Source organism: Pectinophora gossypiella, unplaced genomic scaffold (genome assembly GCF_024362695.1).
Source record: "Pectinophora gossypiella unplaced genomic scaffold, ilPecGoss1.1 Pgos_30, whole genome shotgun sequence".
NCBI classification, from domain to species: Eukaryota; Metazoa; Arthropoda; class Insecta; order Lepidoptera; family Gelechiidae; genus Pectinophora; species Pectinophora gossypiella.
Window position 1 is genome coordinate 1,228,273 of NW_026063240.1, and position 19,043 is coordinate 1,247,315.

The window sequence follows — 19,043 nt, forward strand, 5'->3', positions numbered from 1 at the left end:
TACCGGCTGCCATCTTAGATTTATAATGTTATTGATTTTATTATATTGTATTGACATCGGAATTAAAGGTGCGTACCAAATTTCAGATCAATCTGACAACAGGAAGGTACTTAAATTGCAATATCTAATTTTGATACAAATATACCGTACGGGTTTAGCTAAATAAAACCGTTTAACCCTTTCACGGACAGAGACCATGGGTCATTGGTGGTTCATAATAGGTAGTATGGCACCTTGGAATCGGAACGTCCGTATACGTTCTGTCTTTGAAAGTGTTAAAAAGAAACTTTTACAAACAGATAACGGGTTGTACGCTATTATTTATATTTTATGAAACTTTATTTCTGGCACTTCAGTATTTTAATAGCCATTTTTATAAATCAATTGAAGTAATAAGTAGTTTAAGGAGGTATTAAGAATAATTATTTGTCTCTTACGTCTTTTTACCCATGTAAGATATTACAAAAACTTACTTTAAAGAATTTTTGGTGAACTGACATAATCAATCGATCACTTTGTAGGCAATTTTTACATAATGAGAGCAGATGTGTAAAAGTCGTTACAGTAACTTTTACTCCGCTAACATTACAGTATTATTATATTTAAAGAAATATTGTCGTTCTCGTATGCATTGTCGTAAGAGCTGTAAGTAATTTTGCTTCCAAATAATATTTTAACCAGATGGCGGTTAAGTAAATTTGCTTTACTGTAAACTGAAGTCATTTTTACGTAAGCGCCACTATATCCTAAAATAGCAATCCAACAGTTATAATATGTATTGCTGGACATAGAAAATTAAAAAACAATGTAACCTTACTTTGACATCATCTAAATTGGATAATTGGGTAAAAAGTTATGATAAAAAAACGAAAAAATGAAACTTTAAACGGCTTTTTCTCGAAATGGCCTTTTGGCGCTTACGTAATTTTGCCTTTCCAGTGACGATATGGAACAATTTCAAAATGTAAATTCATTAAAAAAATCCGTAAACGCTATGATTACGAAATTAAATGAATACTCTTCACTGATAAAAACTGATGCTGCAGAAATAGCCACCATATTAGATCCGCGTCTGAATAATAATTATTTCTTGAATAAAAGTAATGCAGAACCTATAAGAAAATTAAAACAAAAGTATCAAGATGATTATTATTCGTCGCCTTCTCGAGAAGATCAGATAGAAAATCAAGGAACTGAAAATCCTGAAGTTCGGACAAAAAAATCTTTCTTTTCTTCGATATATAAACAATCTGACAGAAGACCTATAGATGAGATCGATAGTTATTTAAATTTATCCATTGAACCTGAGAACACAGATGTGATGTTGTGGTGGAAAAATAAACAATCTACATTGCCCAACTTAACTAAACTGGCATTCGAAATTTTATCTGTTCCGAGCACGAGTGTGCCAAGCGAAGTGGCGTTTTCAAAAGCTGGCCTCATCATAACTAAAAGAAGGAACAGGCTTAGCAACGAAAATATACAGACCAGTATGTGTCTTTCTTCATGGTTAAAAAAAAAATAATGAAGTAAGGTGTGTGATGATTTTAGGAAGGTATTTAATTTAACTTAGTTGGTCAGGAGAATCATTAGGTTATCAGTAATTGTACAGTCAAGTGCAGGTAAACCTTTAACACTTTCGGTTTAATTTGGGCCTTACCTTAAGGCGTAAATCATAAAGCCGGAACCATGCAAACTGAAAAGATTGATCTGCACTTGTCTGTACAACATAATACAGCTCTTTTATACTAATTAATAAATATTTTTCTATTATGATATTTAGTTTAGACACAGACATTTTTCTTGTATTATCAGCAATAAGGCCGCCTGTTGTACATGGTCAGTATATGTATATTTCATTCATTTAATTCATTCATCATTAAAAAATATATCTAAAACCATTTTATTTCGCGTATAATGTATAATACCTTTTTTAACAATTCCTCTTACTAATTACTATACAATCTAGACGCTCACGCTCAAGCTTGAGCCGAGCGCTGAGTCCGGCGCTCGGAATAGACTTTTTCACTTAAGCGCTCAAGCCACTGCTCAAGCGTCTAGCGCCTCAATCGAGTCCCGACTTGAGCATTAGCAATCTGCTCGAGCGTCGACTCCAGCGTTTAAGCGCTGACTCGAGCGGTTTTACAACACTAGACAAGTCCGTATTCAGGAGAGTGATCAACAACTACAAAAAATTATATGGCGTAATTCTAGTTTGGAACCTCTAGACGAATATCAGCTTTCTACCGTAACATACGGTACAAAGGCAGCGCCGTATCTCGCTATGCGCACCGTAAAACAACTCATACATGATGACCACCAGCAATACCCTCTAGCTGCTGCGTCACTGAGTAAGCAGCTATACGTGGATGATCTCCTAGGCGGGACTAACAACTTAGAAGAGGCAAAAGAAACACAAACTCAGTTAATCAATATGCTGAGCGGCGCTGGATTCAATCTCCGAAAATGGTCTAGCAATGATGAAAAGTTGTTACAAGATTTAACATATGATCAAATAAATCAAAACATGTTAGATTTTACAACCGCACAATCAAATAAAACGCTCGGAATTACATGGAATCCACACACGGATCGTTTTACATTTCAAACAATGAACCTTGACAGTTCTGAGCATAACAACATTACCAAAAGGTCATTACTCTCTGACCTATCTAAACTATATGATCCACTGGGATGGCTTGGACCCATTACAATGAAGGGTAAAATCATATTCCAACAAGTATGGAACTTATCAGTTGGATGGGATGACGATTTACCACAGGAAATACAGGAAAAATGGAAGGTATTTAGGAGCGACCTAAAGGCAATCTACGACATCAACATTCCTCGGTGGGTTGGCAACACACAGTCATTGATCGAGTTACATGGATTCTGTGACGCTTCTGAAAAGGGCTATGCGTGTGCTATATACTGCAAAAGCACAGATAAGGATGGCTCCCCAAAAGTAAAATTAGTAGCAGCGAAAACGGAACTCGCCCTTAAACAAAGCGATAACATTGCCACGCTTAGAACTTTGTGGAGCGCTTCTTTTATCGAGATTCATGACGAAGGTAATCGAAGCATTTGAAGGATGTAGGTACATTTACAGTGTACGGTTGGACCGACTCCACAGTAGTCCTTGGTTGGCTGCAGGGTGAAGTTTCCCATTGGAAAACTTTCGTAGCAAACCGAGTGAGCAAAATCAAAGTGGTAATGCCGGCACCTTACTGGAGGCACGTCAGCTCACAGGACAACGCTGCGGATTGTGCTTCCCGAGGATTACTACCTTCTCAATTGGTGCAATACAGGCTATGGTGGGAGGGATCCACATGGCTAAAGGGTGACACCCAACGATCGACCACACAAAAATATGAAGTTACAGAGGAGATCAAAAAATCAACCCAAGTTTGCGCCGTACAAATGCTCGCTCCAATTATGGAACAATCTATAAATCAACATAGCTCCAAGACGCGACTCGTGCGAGTTCATGCATGGGTGTCGCGTTTCATTAACAATACGCGCGGTATATCACGAACACTTGAGCCGCACCTTACTGCAAAGGAAATAGAGGCGACACAAAATGTAATCATAAAGGTGAACTGTCAAAGCTGTCAACTGCGTCGTTTCGCGGTCCATGTTGACAAGGATTTTCACAGTAAAAAGTGCAAATTACGTTTAAACTTTAGTTTAAAAGTGTAGTTAAAGTTACTGTGCATCAGTGATAGTGTTATCTGTGACTAAAATACGCGATAAGCAGTGAAATATTGCATTAATAGAAAGCGTCTCTGTCGCCAATATCAAAATACCCTCACTTATTTTGTGATCTGACTTTTGTCTATTTCAACTATGGCAGATGTCACTTGATAAGTCATTATAGTGTGGCCATACTAAGGAATTTAAATTCACCGAAAATAAATATTTATAAAAATGAGTGACCCTGCAAAAACCTCCAAAACATACACACAACAAATCTTTCACAAGAGTTTCTTTGAAAAATCCACCTCTGGCATCGCCGACCAATTTAAGGCATCTGAAATAAATGAAGAAATCTCAGAAATGGATAAAATTGATAGTGATACTTCGTCACAAACACAACAACCGGATACTCCATGGTGGCAGCGCCCACTTGGAAAGAAACGCAAAATGGGTGATAACTCGTCACCTGTATCCGCCTCAACTGAAACTAGAAATAGTTTTTCGGACTTACCTTTGGATGATGAGGGTGTAACCGAAAAAAACACTGTCAAAGTTAACAAACCGCCACCAATTATTCTGTATGGAATTGAGGATGTCAATGAATTGAACAAGCTCGTGACGACCGTCATCAACTCTGCTAATTATAAATTTAAAGTAGTCAACAAAAAGCTACTGCGCATAATGGTTGATTCTCCAGAAAACTACAAAAAAGTGATTGATCTTATACGCCACAAAGGACTGATTGGACATACCTTCACTAGAAAGGAGGCCAAATGCTACCGCATGTAATTCGCAACTTACACCATACCACTCCTCATGAGGCCATAGTGGAGGAAATAGAACGCACTGGAAACAAAGTGCAAGGCAACATTATCAACGCTCGTTACGGTCCTACCAAGAAACCAACCTCAACTTTTTTTGTTAATGTTGAACCCGGCAATATGAACAAAGAAATTAAAAATATTCAATACATATTCCACCAGCGTGTCAAAATAGAAGATTCTCGGAAACAGAAAACAATCGTTCAGTGTCATCGCTGTCAACAATACGGACACAGTAAAAACAATTGTATGAGGCCTTTCCGCTGCGTAAAATGCGGCGATGGCCATAAAACTTCTGAATGTCCAAAAAAGGATCGAAACACACCCGCCAAATGCGCTCTTTGTTCCTGTGATCATCCAGCCAACTTCAAGGGTTGCCAGGTGTACAAAGAAATTGTCGCTAAAAAAATTAAAGCAACCCTCAAACCCGCTATTAGGAAAACAACCGAAACTTTGCAAGAAAGGACAAAGGACTTCACCCCAATGCCAGAAAATGACTTTTCAGGGAAACGTCTATACTCAGATGTCTCTGCAGGTCGCCACACACCTACTGTTACTGTCACCAAACATTCCACGTCGTTAGAGGAGCTTCTCATGAAACAGAACCAAAAGCTGGATATTTTGATACAACAAATTAGCAACCTAGTAGGCCTTATGACTACTATCATCACGAAGATGGGTTCCAAATGACTTCATTACGCATTACAGCTTGGAACATAAATGGTTTATCTGCACATATGGATGAACTAGAATGCTTGATAATATCACATAAACTCGATGTAATTCTCATATCTGAATCCCACGTTAAAGTGAACAACTCTTATAACATCCAAGGATATTGCACTTACTTTACTTCGCACCCAGATGGTGGAGCCCACGCTGGATCTGCGTTGATTATCAAATCTAACATTAAACACACTGTCATGGATCCTTTCTCTACCGAGCCTATTCAGGCAACTACTATTAGGCTAGAAGATCGTGCAGGTCCTATAATTCTCTCTGCAGTATACTGCCCACCTAAACATAAGATGACTGAAACGCTATTCTCAAGCTACTTCCGTAATCTTGGCAATAGGTTTATTAGTGGCGGAGATTGGAACGCGAAACATAAGTTTTGGGGCACCAGACTTACTTCTGGAAGAGGCAGAGTACTGAAAAAAAGCATTGATGCGCACAAACTTTACCCTATATCAACAGGCCGCCCCACTCATTGACCAACAATCCTATCATTTTAAATGTGAGTTGTACGATTATTCCCACAACAAAGGAAGATACTCTCCATAATCATAAAACTGACTGGGAGAGCTTTAGAGCCTTCATTAATCAGAACATTAATCTAAAACTGCCTCTTAAGACTAAGGACGACGTAGAAAATGCCTCCTTAACCTTCACAAATCTTCTACAAGTTGCCGCCTGGATTAGCACGCCAGAGCTCACAGAATCTTCTACAGTCCCTAGTCATCCACTGGAAATTAAACAAAAAATATTAGAAAAGCGTCGACTAAGAAGAATATGGCAGGAAACATGCCATCCAGCAGACAAAAAGGACCTCAACCGCGCTATAAAAGAACTGAACAAGTGCATAGAGTATATCACACAATCAGACAGAGCTTCGAACGGAAGCAGTATTGTTCTGCAGCCTTTCTGGATGTCTAGCAAGCATTCGACCGCGTATGGCACAAAGGCCTCCTATGCAAAATAAAGGAGAAATTGCCGCACAGTCTTTTCCTTATTGTCGCATCTTACCTATCTGACAGGGTTTTTCAAGTGAAGCAGGCCGATGCTAGATCTTCCCTGCACAAAATAGAGGCTGGGGTTCCCCAAGGCTCAGTTCTGGGACCGGTGCTCTATAACATATTTACATCTGATCTCCCTTCCTCTGAAAATGTAATGGTAGCAACATACGCGGATGATATAGCCTACTTGGCTTGTGATGATGACCCAACCCAAGCTAGTGTTAAGCTGCAGCAAGTTCTAGATGAAACTCAAGAGTGGCTTCAGAAATGGCGTATAAAAGCCAGCGCATAAAAGTCTAACCACATCACATTTACGCTTAAACGAGAGGACTGCCCATCCGTCGCACTTGGACCTGATGTCCTCCCACACAACGATTGTGTCAAATACCTTGGGTTCCATTTGGACAGACGCTTAACGTGGAAAACACACATCAAGCGAAAAAGGGATGAAATCAACTTCAAGTGCAAAAACCTTAACTGGTTAATAGGGAGAAACTCTGCGGTTTCAGTAGACAACAAATTAATAATTTACAACGCTATACTTAAACCTATCTGGACCTATGGCATTCCACTCTGGGGGGTTGCCAGTAAAAGTAATTTACTCTGTTTGCAACGAGTGCAGAATGCCATCCTACGTTCAATTGCGAACGCACCATGGTTCAGCAAGAATGAAGAAATACACGAATACCTTAACATTCCAACCGTCGCTGAAGAGATCAAAAATTACCAAAAGAAACATCTAGAGCGACTAGCCGATCATCCGAACCCCCTCGCATCAGAGCTTATAGACTTCGTAAATGTGGTGAAACGACTGAAGAGAAGCCATGTCGTATAAAGTGGGAGGCTGTGACACTGGTTGTGACTCCTGACACGTCATCTATCCACTTAACGAAACTGCTTATAGTCTAGAGGACTGATTGTAGTTTAAACCAAGAAAAAAAAAAAAAAAGAACTGAAGGCTATACTGGAAGGCATTAAAAATAACTATGTCCGGAACAAACTCGAAAACCTTTCTCCTGGTGGCAGAGGTGAATACTCCCTTTGGAAAGCTTCTAAACCACTAGGCAGACCACAAGAAGCGTTTACACCACTTAAATTAACATCCTCTTGGACACGATCCGACAAAGAAAAGCATGCACTTAGCACAAGTCTTCAAACCACATGACGACGACGCCAATTCAAACTCTGCCAGTGATATAATCGAAATTCTAGAACAAGATTTACAGATGTGTTTACCTCTCAAACCTACTTCACCTAAGGAAATTGCAAAAGAGATTCGTGCTTTAAAGTTGGGTAAAGCTCCAGGATTTGATCTGATTACAGCTAAACTTCTAAAGGAAGTACCGCGAAAATGCATCACATTTTTGGCATGCCTCTTCAACGCAATATTTAGAACGTCACACTTTCCCTCTATTTGGAAGATATCGCAGATCATCATGATTGGAAAACCTGGTAAATCTCCCTATGAAGTCACTTCATATAGACCCATAAGTCTGACACCAAGGGGACATAAGACAAAAAGCTGAAATAACGAACGAGCGGAACAGAAATCAGAAATCAGAATCATTTATTCAACGTAATTATCATGGATAAACTTGTTGAAGGTCAATGTAACATTTTTGAATTTACGTCATTTCGCAAGGTGTTATGGCTGAGGAGAAGAAATGACAAGAAACTGCAACAGCAACACATCTTTTAAAAACCAATGAGAATATACATTACAAGTTATTTAATAACTAGAGGAACACATTCAATACCAGACATTTTTATCATTTAGGTAGTCATTAATCTTATAATAAGCTTTTTTACATAAAGTAAGCTTCACGTGAGCTTTAAATTTATTTTCTGACAAATTTAAAATATTATCTGGTATTTTATTGTAAAAACGTATACATAACCCCAAAAAAGATGAATTTAATTTACTTAATCTAGAATTTTGAATAGCAATTTTATGTTTATTTCTTGTATTGTAAGTATGCCTTTCACAGTTTCTCGGAAGGAGAGATAAGTTTTTACGTACATACATAATGTTTTCATATATATATTGACTTGCGACCGTCAGTATATTTATTTCTTTAAACAGCTCCCTCAAAGAGTCCCGACAACGCAGCTTATAAATAGCGCGAACTGCTCTTTTTTGAATGATGAAAATAGTTTCTACATCAGCGGCTCGACCCCACAGCAAAATACCGTAAGACATTATGCTGTGGAAGTAGCTGAAGTAGACAAGTCTAGCAGTGGGTACATCTGTGAGTTGTCGGATCCTTCTGACGGCATATGCTGCTGAACTTAGCTTGCCCGCTAGTGATACAATATGTGGGCCCCATTGAAGTTTTGAATCTACAGTAATTCCTAAGAAAACTGTGTGTTCAACAAAATCTAGTTTCTCGTCGTTAATTTTAATGTTATTATTTACTTTCTTTACGTTTGGTAGAACAAATTTAATACACTTCGTTTTCTTAGCATTTAGAACTAGGTTATTTACTGTAAACCAACTTAGAACCTGCGACACAGCGCTGTGAACCAAAGTGAACTTTGCGACCCCCCGTTTACTATGAACGAGCTAATGACAACAGTCAAGTCATTTAACCCAAGGAAGGCATCGGGACCCGATGGTTTGACGGCGGACATATGGGACCGTGCGATCAATGGAGACCCAGAGATCTACCTGCACCTTATGAACAAATGCCTCGCGATCGGCTACTTCCCGCGCATCTGGAAGGAAGCCACTGTCGTCGTGCTTCGTAAGCCCGGAAGGGGCGATTACTCCACTCCCAAATCTCACAGACCAATTGGCCTTCTGCCAATCCTCGGGAAGATCTACGAGAAGATGCTGGTGGCCCGACTCAAGTTCCATCTATTACCGAAAATGAGTACTCGCCAGTACGGCTTCATGCCCCAGAGAAGCACTGAAGACTCCCTCTATAACCTGATGCAACACATCCTTGCAAAGCTAACCGAAAAGAAAATGGTAACGCTCATATCATTGGATATAGAGGGAGCTTTTGACAACGCTTGGTGGCCAGCTATAAAGGTACGACTGGCTGAGGAAAAGTGTCCGGTCAACTTGAGGCGAGTCATCAGCAGCTACTTGAATGAAAGGGTGGTAGGAGTGAGATACGCGGGTGCGGAGTATAAAACTGAGACGAGGAAGGGATGCGTGCAGGGGTCAATCGGCGGTCCCATATTGTGAAACCTTCTTCTAGATCCACTGCTAAAGACCCTCGAGAACAGAGGATATAGGTGTCAGGCGTTTGCTGACGACGTGGTGCTTTATTTTCGACGGTCATACGGCTCTTGACATAGAGATGCGTGCCAATGCCGCTCTCGAATGCGTCCGGGAGTGGGGTGTCATGAACAAGCTAAAATTTGCAGCACATAAAACCAACGCGATGCTAATCACACGCAAGCTGAAACATGACACTCCGCGCCTGAGGATGGGCGGGATCGGCATTGGCATGTCAAAAGAAATGAAGTTGTTAGGACTCACAACTGATGACAAGTTGACCTTCAACACACACGTTGCCAACGTCTGCCGTAGAGTAGTGGGGGTGTACAAGCAGCTGTCTAGGGCCGCAAGAGTGAGCTGGGGTCTTCATCCGGAAGTGATACGCAGCATATACACCGCGGTGGTAGAGCCTATCGTCTTGTACGCCGCAAGCGCATGGGCGCCGGCGTCCAACAAACTGGAAGTGAGGTCTAAGCTGAACAGCGTTCAGCGAAGCTTCGCCCAGAAGATGTGTCGAGCATATCGCACGGTATCCCTGAACTCGGTACTGGTGCTGGCTGGGATACTCCCCTTGGACCTGCGTATACAGGAGGCTGCCTCGCTCTATGAGGCCCGAAGGGGAGTATGCCATCCAGCGCTGGCGGGTGGGGAGATCGAGCGTGTTGCATCGGCACTCCAGATGCCGCACCCAGCAGAACGGGGAGCGATAGAGCTTCGTCACCTGGTGGACGAGGAACAATACCGGGCCAACTGCGACTTTGATGTCCGCATTTTTACGGATGGCAGCAAGATAGAGGGAAAGGTCGGAGCCGCACTATCCATCTGGACTGGTGCGACGGAGACGAAAACCCGAAAGCTTGCTCTGCCATCCTACTGCACCGTCTACCAGGCCGAGCTTCTCGCTCTCTGCGAAGCCACTCGGGAGGCCCTGAAACGTAGAGAGACCAGCTGTGCCATATATAGGGACTCTATGGCAGCCCTCCTCACAGTCGTGAACCCCGAAGCCCTCCACCCTCTTGCTGTGGAATCTAGAGACGCTATTTACCGCAGTAGTATCCAGAACAAGAGCGTCTCCTTGTTCTGGATAAAAGCTCACGCGGGGTTGGAGGGTAACGAGAGAGCCGACTCGCTCGCAAAGGAGGCTGCCCTAAAGTCGAAACGCAAGCCGGACTACGATATGTACCCGGTATCATTCGTCAAGCGTTTTATCCGAATGGATACGCTTGAGGAATGGAACCGGAGATACAGCACGGGGCACACAGCGTCTACCACCAAGCTGTTTTTCCCGAGTGCGGTTGAGGCGTACAGGACGGTACGCAAGCTGAGTATTACCAAGGAGTTGACCCAGGCTCTAACGGGGCACGGTGGGTTCTCTGAGTATTTGACTCGCTTCAAATGCAAAGACAACCCAGCGTGTGCCTGCGACCCTGACACTGCAGAAACGGTTCCCCACCTCCTCGTGGATTGCCCCATATATGCCAGGGATAGATATAATCTTGAAATGGAAGCAGGCTACAAAGTTACTGTGCAGAGCCTGCAAGAGTTTATATTAGATCGTAAGAACCGCCAACTGTTTATAAATTATATATGTAAGATAGTTAAAAATGTAAACAAAATAAATACCTAGTTTAAGAAAAATGATTGTTTAATATATTTGTAATATGTTCAAACAGTTATAATGATAAAAATAGATATAAGAAATTGTAGATATAAGATAGACATAAGAAACAGCTGTAGTAGTTCGTAGCCAAATATAAATGTAAATAATATTGAATGTAAAATAAGAAAACAACTCCAGCCAGCCAGCTTACGACATCGTATCAACAGTGGCTGCAAGTTGTCTTTGATTACTTGTGGCTCTGCCCACCCCATTAGGGATAACGGGCGTGAGTTTATGTATGTGTATGTATGTGTAAAATAAGAAAATAAAATAAGTGTTCTACCCTTGCTTTCTCCCCACCCTAGAAAAATAAATAGAATAGGATAGGAATGACAAGAATGAAAGATGAAGAATGAAAGTACGAGAGGCATAAAAGCGAGAACTTGTATGGTAAAAGAGGACTGGAATAAAAGTGTGCCAGTGTAGGGCCCTATGTGGCAAATAGATTAACAATAGTAAGCACAAATAAGTTATGTACGTAGTCATAATAAAGTCCCTGCCTATCCTGTGCGGCAGGGGTACTAGTAATAAAAAAAAAAAAAAAAAAGTCTGACACCTATACTGTCCAAGCTTTGGGAACGCGTGTTTCTGGCAAGACTCATAGAGATGACATCCGAATATGATGTCATTCCGAGGCATCAGTTTGGCTTCCGTAAGCAGCATTCCAAAACTGAGCAGGTGCATAGATCGTACCACGCAATTAGACAATGTTTCGAGCGGAAAGAGTATTGTTCTGCAGCTTTTCTTGACGTCGAACAAGCTTTTGACCGAGTTTGGCACAAGGGACTACTTTGCAAGATCAAGCAGAAGTTACCGCATTCTCTATTTTTGATTATCACTTCTTACCTCTCTGACCGGTCTTTTCAAGTAAAACAAGCCGACGCGAGATCTGCTCTACACAGTATTGAAGCTGGATTACCACAAGGATTCGTTCTCGGGCCTGTGCTTTACAACATTTTCACGGCTGACCTCCCTACTACTGAAAGCGTGTCTGTCGCTACCTATGCTGATGACATAGCCAATAGATAGAAATATCTTGAGATAAGGATCCAATCGAAGCCAGTGCCAAACTGCAAAAAGTACTAGATGCTACTCAGAATTGGCTAAGAAAGTGGCGTATAAAAGCTAGTGCTCACAAATCCAACCACATTACATTTACACTTAGAAAAGACAATTGTCCCTCAGTAACACTTGATGGTGTCACTCTTCCGCATAACGATTGTGTCAAGTACTTGAGATTTTACTTGGATAGACGAATCACATGGAAAAACCATATCAAACGTAAAAGAGATGAGGTAAACTACAAATACAAAAATCTACATTGGCTTATGGGAGGAAATTCTGTTCTCAGAGTAGACAACAAACTACTGCTTTATAACGCACTCCTTAAGCCCATCTGGACATATGGTATACAGATATGGGGAGTGAGCAGTAAAAGCAACATTCTCTGTCTTCAACGAGTGCAAAACGCCATACTACGAGCCATCTTAAATGCCCCTTGGTTTACTAGAAACAACGAAATACACGAGTATCTTAAGATTCCAACGGTTGCTGAAGTTATCAAGCACTACCAAAAGAAACACCTAGACCGCTTGGCCAGTCATCCTAATCCTCTTGTTTCTGAGCTTTTAGATCCAACTAATGTTATAAAGCGCTTAAAAAGAAGCCACATTGTGTAATGGAGGTAAGCCTTTCATACGTCAACACAACTGCTCATAGTCTGTCGACTGATCGTAGTTAAACCAATAAAAAAAAATAAAAAAAAAATAAAGGTGATACAACATAAACATTTTACAAATGAAATTACGCAAATACAATCTAACGGCTCTACATAAAAGAGTCGTATTTTAAATCTGCATCCATTCTTGGACAAACAAGGCATTTTGCGAGTGGGAGGCCGACTTCGTGAATCGTGCTTAAGTTATTCACAGAAGCATCCGATTATCTTGCCACACAACGAAAAGTTAACACAGCTTCTGATAAATCAAGCTCATCTCTACACCTTACACGGAGGCCCAAGACTCACATTATCATACCTGCGCGACAAGTTCTGGATCCTGAGGGGAATGAAGACAGTTAAAGGACACATCATGAAGTGTGTTACATGCCATCGGTTCAAGGCCACAATCAGTAACCAAGTTATGGCGGATCTACCTAAATCACGTGTTACACCTTCACGCCCATTTACACATACTGGGGTGGACTTCACTGGCCAAGTCGAGGTCAAAACCAACAAAGGTAGAGGTGTGAAAACTACTAAAGGCTACGTGGCTGTGTTTATATGCCTTGTTACGAAGGCTATACATTTGGAGTTGGTGTCGGACCTCAGTACGGCTTCGTTCCTCGCGTCCCTAAAGCGTCTATGCTCGCGTCGAGGATCACCTAAACATCTCTACAGCGATAATGGTACAAACTTCGTTGGTGCCGCCAAGGTACTGCAACGAGAACACAAGGAAGCACTGCAACATTATGTCAATACGGAGCTTATAGATGAATTGGCGAACACAGGCATCGAGTGGCACTTCAACGCACCATCCTGGCCCACTGCTGGTGGGTCAAGGAAGACAATATACCTCCGGCGCAGTGGTTACTTGGAAGGGTAACGGCCACACACCCAGGCAAGGACGGATATGTTCGGGTTGTCACATTGAGAACAAAAAATAATGAGATTAAGCGCCCTGTGACTAAGTTATCGCGTTTACCATTACAATCGTCGCATAACAACCCTAACGACGACAACAAAACTACATCCAACGGTTCTACCAGGCCACAGAGAAAGAAGAAAACACTGAACAGTTACATCTGTGTTTTACTGATGATGTTCTCATTTAGCCTAGCTCCGTCTTCACAACAGATGATTAACGTAACAGAACTCAATCCTACAAGGCTTGTCTACTTTGATAAAATTGCTGATATGCAAGTTATACAAGATCAGTGGAAAATGATCGTGTATTACAATATGACCACCTACTGGAGAAGCCAGCTAGCATACGAAAGCTAGTTAGCATACGAAATTACGTCAATTATTTAACTACATTATGCAAGGGAGAGCCAGCGTATTTGTCAATCGCATCGCAGTTTCAACATGAGATCAACGAACTACAACATTACAATGATTTACTCTACATAGAACATGGTATGTCTTCTCGGCCCTCACGAATTAAGAGAGCATTCGTGAACGCAGTTGGCTATTTAACAAATACACTCTTCGGTGTTTTAGACGATAGATTTGCCAAACAATACGAGAACGACATAAAAGTTATCCAGTCGAATGAAAATCACTTGCTAAGTCTGTAAAAAAACCATACCACGATTATTGAAGGTGTATACAACCTACTTCAAAGGAACGAGGAGGTGATGAACAAACAGTTTGGGATTATAGAAAAACATCTCAGAGAAACTGAAGAGCGAATCAGAGCTACCCACGACAACGATATGTACATAACGGCGACAGCCTTAGCAGGGAACATGATTATATCCAACATACGACGCGTACAACAACTACTGATTGATCTTGTATCAGATGTACGAGACGGAAGAATCGACACACATCTCATAAGGCCTAACCAATTTGAAGAACAACTCAACATCATATCAGGTCAACTTCCATATGAATTAACTTTACCCTGTGACAATACACGTTATTGTGTTCGAGAGCTATACAAGCTGGCACGAGTACACGTGGCCTTAACTTCGGAGTTCCTCATTTTTGAAGTGAAGCTACCTCTCATAAATAGCGAGCAATACGAACTCAACCGAGTTATACCTATAGCTCACATAACAGAAAATATAATCCATGAGGTAATCACGTCATCGGAATACCTCGCTGTGAACCTAAAACACGGACACGGTGATACCGTTGGAGGACAAGGACATTACACCGTGTACATCCGTCAAAGAAAACAAATTACTATGTTATTGAGTAGAACGGAAAGTTTATAATAAAAAAAAAATAGATATATTGTCTCTGCACATCATTGTTGTTTATGGTTCGACTGTGTTTTCTTGCTGATTATTGTGTTCTAAATAAAACATTAAAGAAATCTCAAGTTTTTAAGTGAAGAAGCCCATACATTTCATCAGGTTATGGGCCCAGGAAGCTCTGGAACTTAGAGAACAGGAGAAACGGCAAAGAAAAAGTCAATAGTTTTTGTCAGAAAAAAGCACGTTGCTAACCTAAAAATGCAAACATCGCGATCTTTGAATGTCGAAAAATTCGACGGAAATAACTTTCGGCAATGGAAATTCCAAATAAAATGCGCATTGAAAGCAAATGGAATCGATATTTCTACACCTAAACCAGAAGCAAACCCAAAAGAATGGTTAAAAAATGATGGTATGGCAATGTTTATCATAACCTCTTCGATGGATCTCAAACAAAATACATTGATAGAAAACTGTGAAACTGCTCAGGAAATTATGTCAAAGTTAGATTCAGTATATGAACAGAAAAGTGAATTGAATAAAATGCTGATTCATGAACGGTTTTACCAGTATAAAATGTGTTTAACTGACAGTGTAGCACAACACATCTCTAAGGTAGAAAACCTAGCACAACAGCTGAAAGATAGTGGTGAATCTGTCAGTGACATGGCTATCATTACAAAAATATTAGGAACTTTGCCTCCCAAGTATAGATCATTACGTCAAGCATGGATGTCATTGGATCCCAAACAGCAAACTCTTATTAATTTAACTGCACGCTTGTTGGATGAAGAGGCTAGTATTGCATGTGAAGAAGAACAAGAAACTGCCCTTCTTGTATCAAACACAAAACCAAACAAAAACATTGCAAATAGCAGTGGTACAAATCAAAACAAAAACACTAAGCATCGTTTTGAATGTTATAATTGTGGAAAGCGTGGCCATTTTGCTAGAGAATGTCGTGCTCCGAAGAAATCAACTAGGAAACCAACAAAAGATGAGACAATGTTGGCATTTAATGTAGAAACAAATTTTAGTGAGGTTGAAGAAACAACCTGGATTTTGGACAGTGGTGCATCGGCACATATTACATTCAGAAAAGAGTTTTTTGAAGAACTTGTGGAGTGCAACCAAAAATCATTGTCATTAGGCAACCAACAGTCTGTAGAAGTGTGTGGTATTGGAAAAGTTGTGATTCGCAGATGGGTTGATGAACAGTGGGAGTACAGTGTACTACATGGAGTTTTGTATGTCCCCAGCTTGAGAAGAAATCTATTTTCAGAAGGTGTAATAGGTAGAAAAGGGTACACTATTATCAAGAAACATCCAAATGCTTTTATATATAAAGAAGATAAAATAGTGATGAGTGCAAAAATTACAGACAACAATTTATATAAACTTAAAATTGAAACAGTGGTTCCGGACTCTTGTAATGTAGTTCAAAGTAATCAAAGTGACATTAGAAAGTGGCATGAGAGACTGGGACATATTAACCTGCAACAAATAAAAAACATGAGTGCAAAAAGTGTGGTTGAAGGTTTGCAAGTTGATGACAAACAAAGTAATTTTGTTTTTGAAGCTTGTGCATATGGGAAACAGTGCCGTTTTCCATTTCATAAATCTGTGCGTGGAGAAGTACAGCCAGGTGACTTAGTATACAGTGATGTCTGCGGGCCTATGAGTCATATGTCAGTACAAGGTCTGAGATATTTTGTATTATTCAAAGATGCTGCTACAAGTTACAGGCATGTATATTTTATTAGAAATAAAAGTGATGTTCTGGAATTTTTCAAGAAATACACTGGTCAGCAAATAAACCGGGCCACCCGCTCCCGTAGCACTCTAATCCGATTTCCAAAAAAAGTATAAAACTTACAACGGTTTAAGTTATACCTAAAGAAAGTGCATTTTATGTTAATTATAATGACTTAAAATTTATTCTAAACTACCATCAATTCACATTGAAATTAAACAACAAACACAATACTAACGATTTACCCTCTTTTGCCTAGAGTTTTCGATTTCCGTTTCTTTTTCTTCAATGAGGGTAGTCGGATATTTTTCATAATTTCTTTAGTTATCTTTCATCACTTGCTCCTAACGCGTGTATTTTTGCTACTTTCTTCATTCAATGATGAATACGACACCTCAGGAAGCCGTTCAAGTTGTTGCATTACTTCAAGCAGGCGTTTCGCAACGTGAAGTCGCTCGGAGACTTCGAATCAGCAGATCTTCGGTACAACGGGTTTACAGACGATACCTAGAGACTGGAGCATTCGACCGCCGACCAGGTACTGGCCGACCTAGAGCTACATCAGCAGCAGATGATCGTTATATCCAACTTACTGTTTTGCGAAATCGCCGCCTTAATGCTGTTCAAGTCCAACGAAGCCTGCGTGACGAACGCCAAGTGGTCATAAGTTCAGATACTGTCAGAAGGAGACTTGCTGAACGAAAACTAACTCCAAAAAGAGCAGCAACAGGCCCAAAATTGACGGTAGCCCACCGTCGAGCACGACTTCAATTCGCTCGAGAGCATAGAGATTGGACATTAGAGCAGTGGGGCAATGTACTCTTCACTGATGAGACCAGGGTCAGCCTACATGGAAGTGACCGACGCCAGAGGGTATATCGTCGCCCAGGAGAACGTTACTCTCAGTGTTGTATTGAAGAAACAGTTGCTTATGGAGGGGGATCTGTAATGGTCTGGGGCGGCATCTCATTAACCGCACGTACCGCGTTAGTTTTCGTCGAACCGACGGGCGGTACACGAGGATTGACTTCTCATCGATACATTACTGAAATCCTTGCCGATCATGTGATAACTTACGCTGGATTTATCGGGCAGGATATGCAACTGATGCATGATAATGCACCACCTCATGTTGCACAAGTGGTGACCCAGTACCTGCGTGACGTCGGCATTCGTACGATGGACTGGCCAGCTCGAAGTCCGGACCTTAATCCGATAGAACACTTATGGGATGAGCTAAAACGTCAAGTTCGGGCCCGATCACCTGTTCCAGCAAACCTTCAGAAGCTGCGAATCGCTGTTGAAGAAGAGTGGAATGCAATTCCTCAAGATTTTATCGTCAGGCTCGTGAGGTCGATGAATACGAGAATGCTGGCAGTTATCCGAGCAAGGGGAGGGAATACCGAATACTAATCAAAAACTTTTTTAAGCCTTGCGTTTCATTTTTTGCTTTATTTTTGTTTTTTGTTTTTCCGTTTACCAATGATTAAACAGTCCGGCAAATGAGTCTTTATTGTAATTGCTTAATAAACACTTAATAAAAACGATAAATTTCAATAAATTTTCAATCATTTTAATCGCCACAAAATGCACTTTCTTTAGGTATAACTTAAACCGTTGTAAGTTTTATACTTTTTTTGGAAATCGAATTAGAGTGCTACGGGAGCGGGTGGCCCGGTTTATTTGCTGACCAGTGTATAATGCTATGGTCAGAAACAAATACAATCATAGTGTCAAAATTCTTCATACAGACAATGGAGGTGAATATGTAAACAAAGCTTTCAAGGACTACATGGATAAAGAAGGCATAGTTCATGAGTGTACAGCATCATATACTCCTGAGCAAAACGGTCGTGCTGAGAGAGAATTGCGCACAATTGTTGAGAGTGTACGCTCTATGCTATATGCTAGAGATATTCCATTGAATTTATAGGCTGAGGCTGTCAATTGTGCAGTGTATATATTGAACAGAACCTCCTCAAGTCAGACCCCAAATGTCACACCATATGAGTTATGGAATGGAACAAAGCCTCAATTGGGTCATGTGAAAGTTTTTGGTAGTACTGGGTATGTTCATGTTCCTGACCAGTTAAGAACAAAGTTAGATAAGAAGAGTGAGAAGATGATACTTGTTGGTTATGATAACACCAATTACAGAATGTATAATACAAATACAAAACAAGTAAAAGTTTCAAGAAATGTTATTTTTGATGAAGATCAAGTT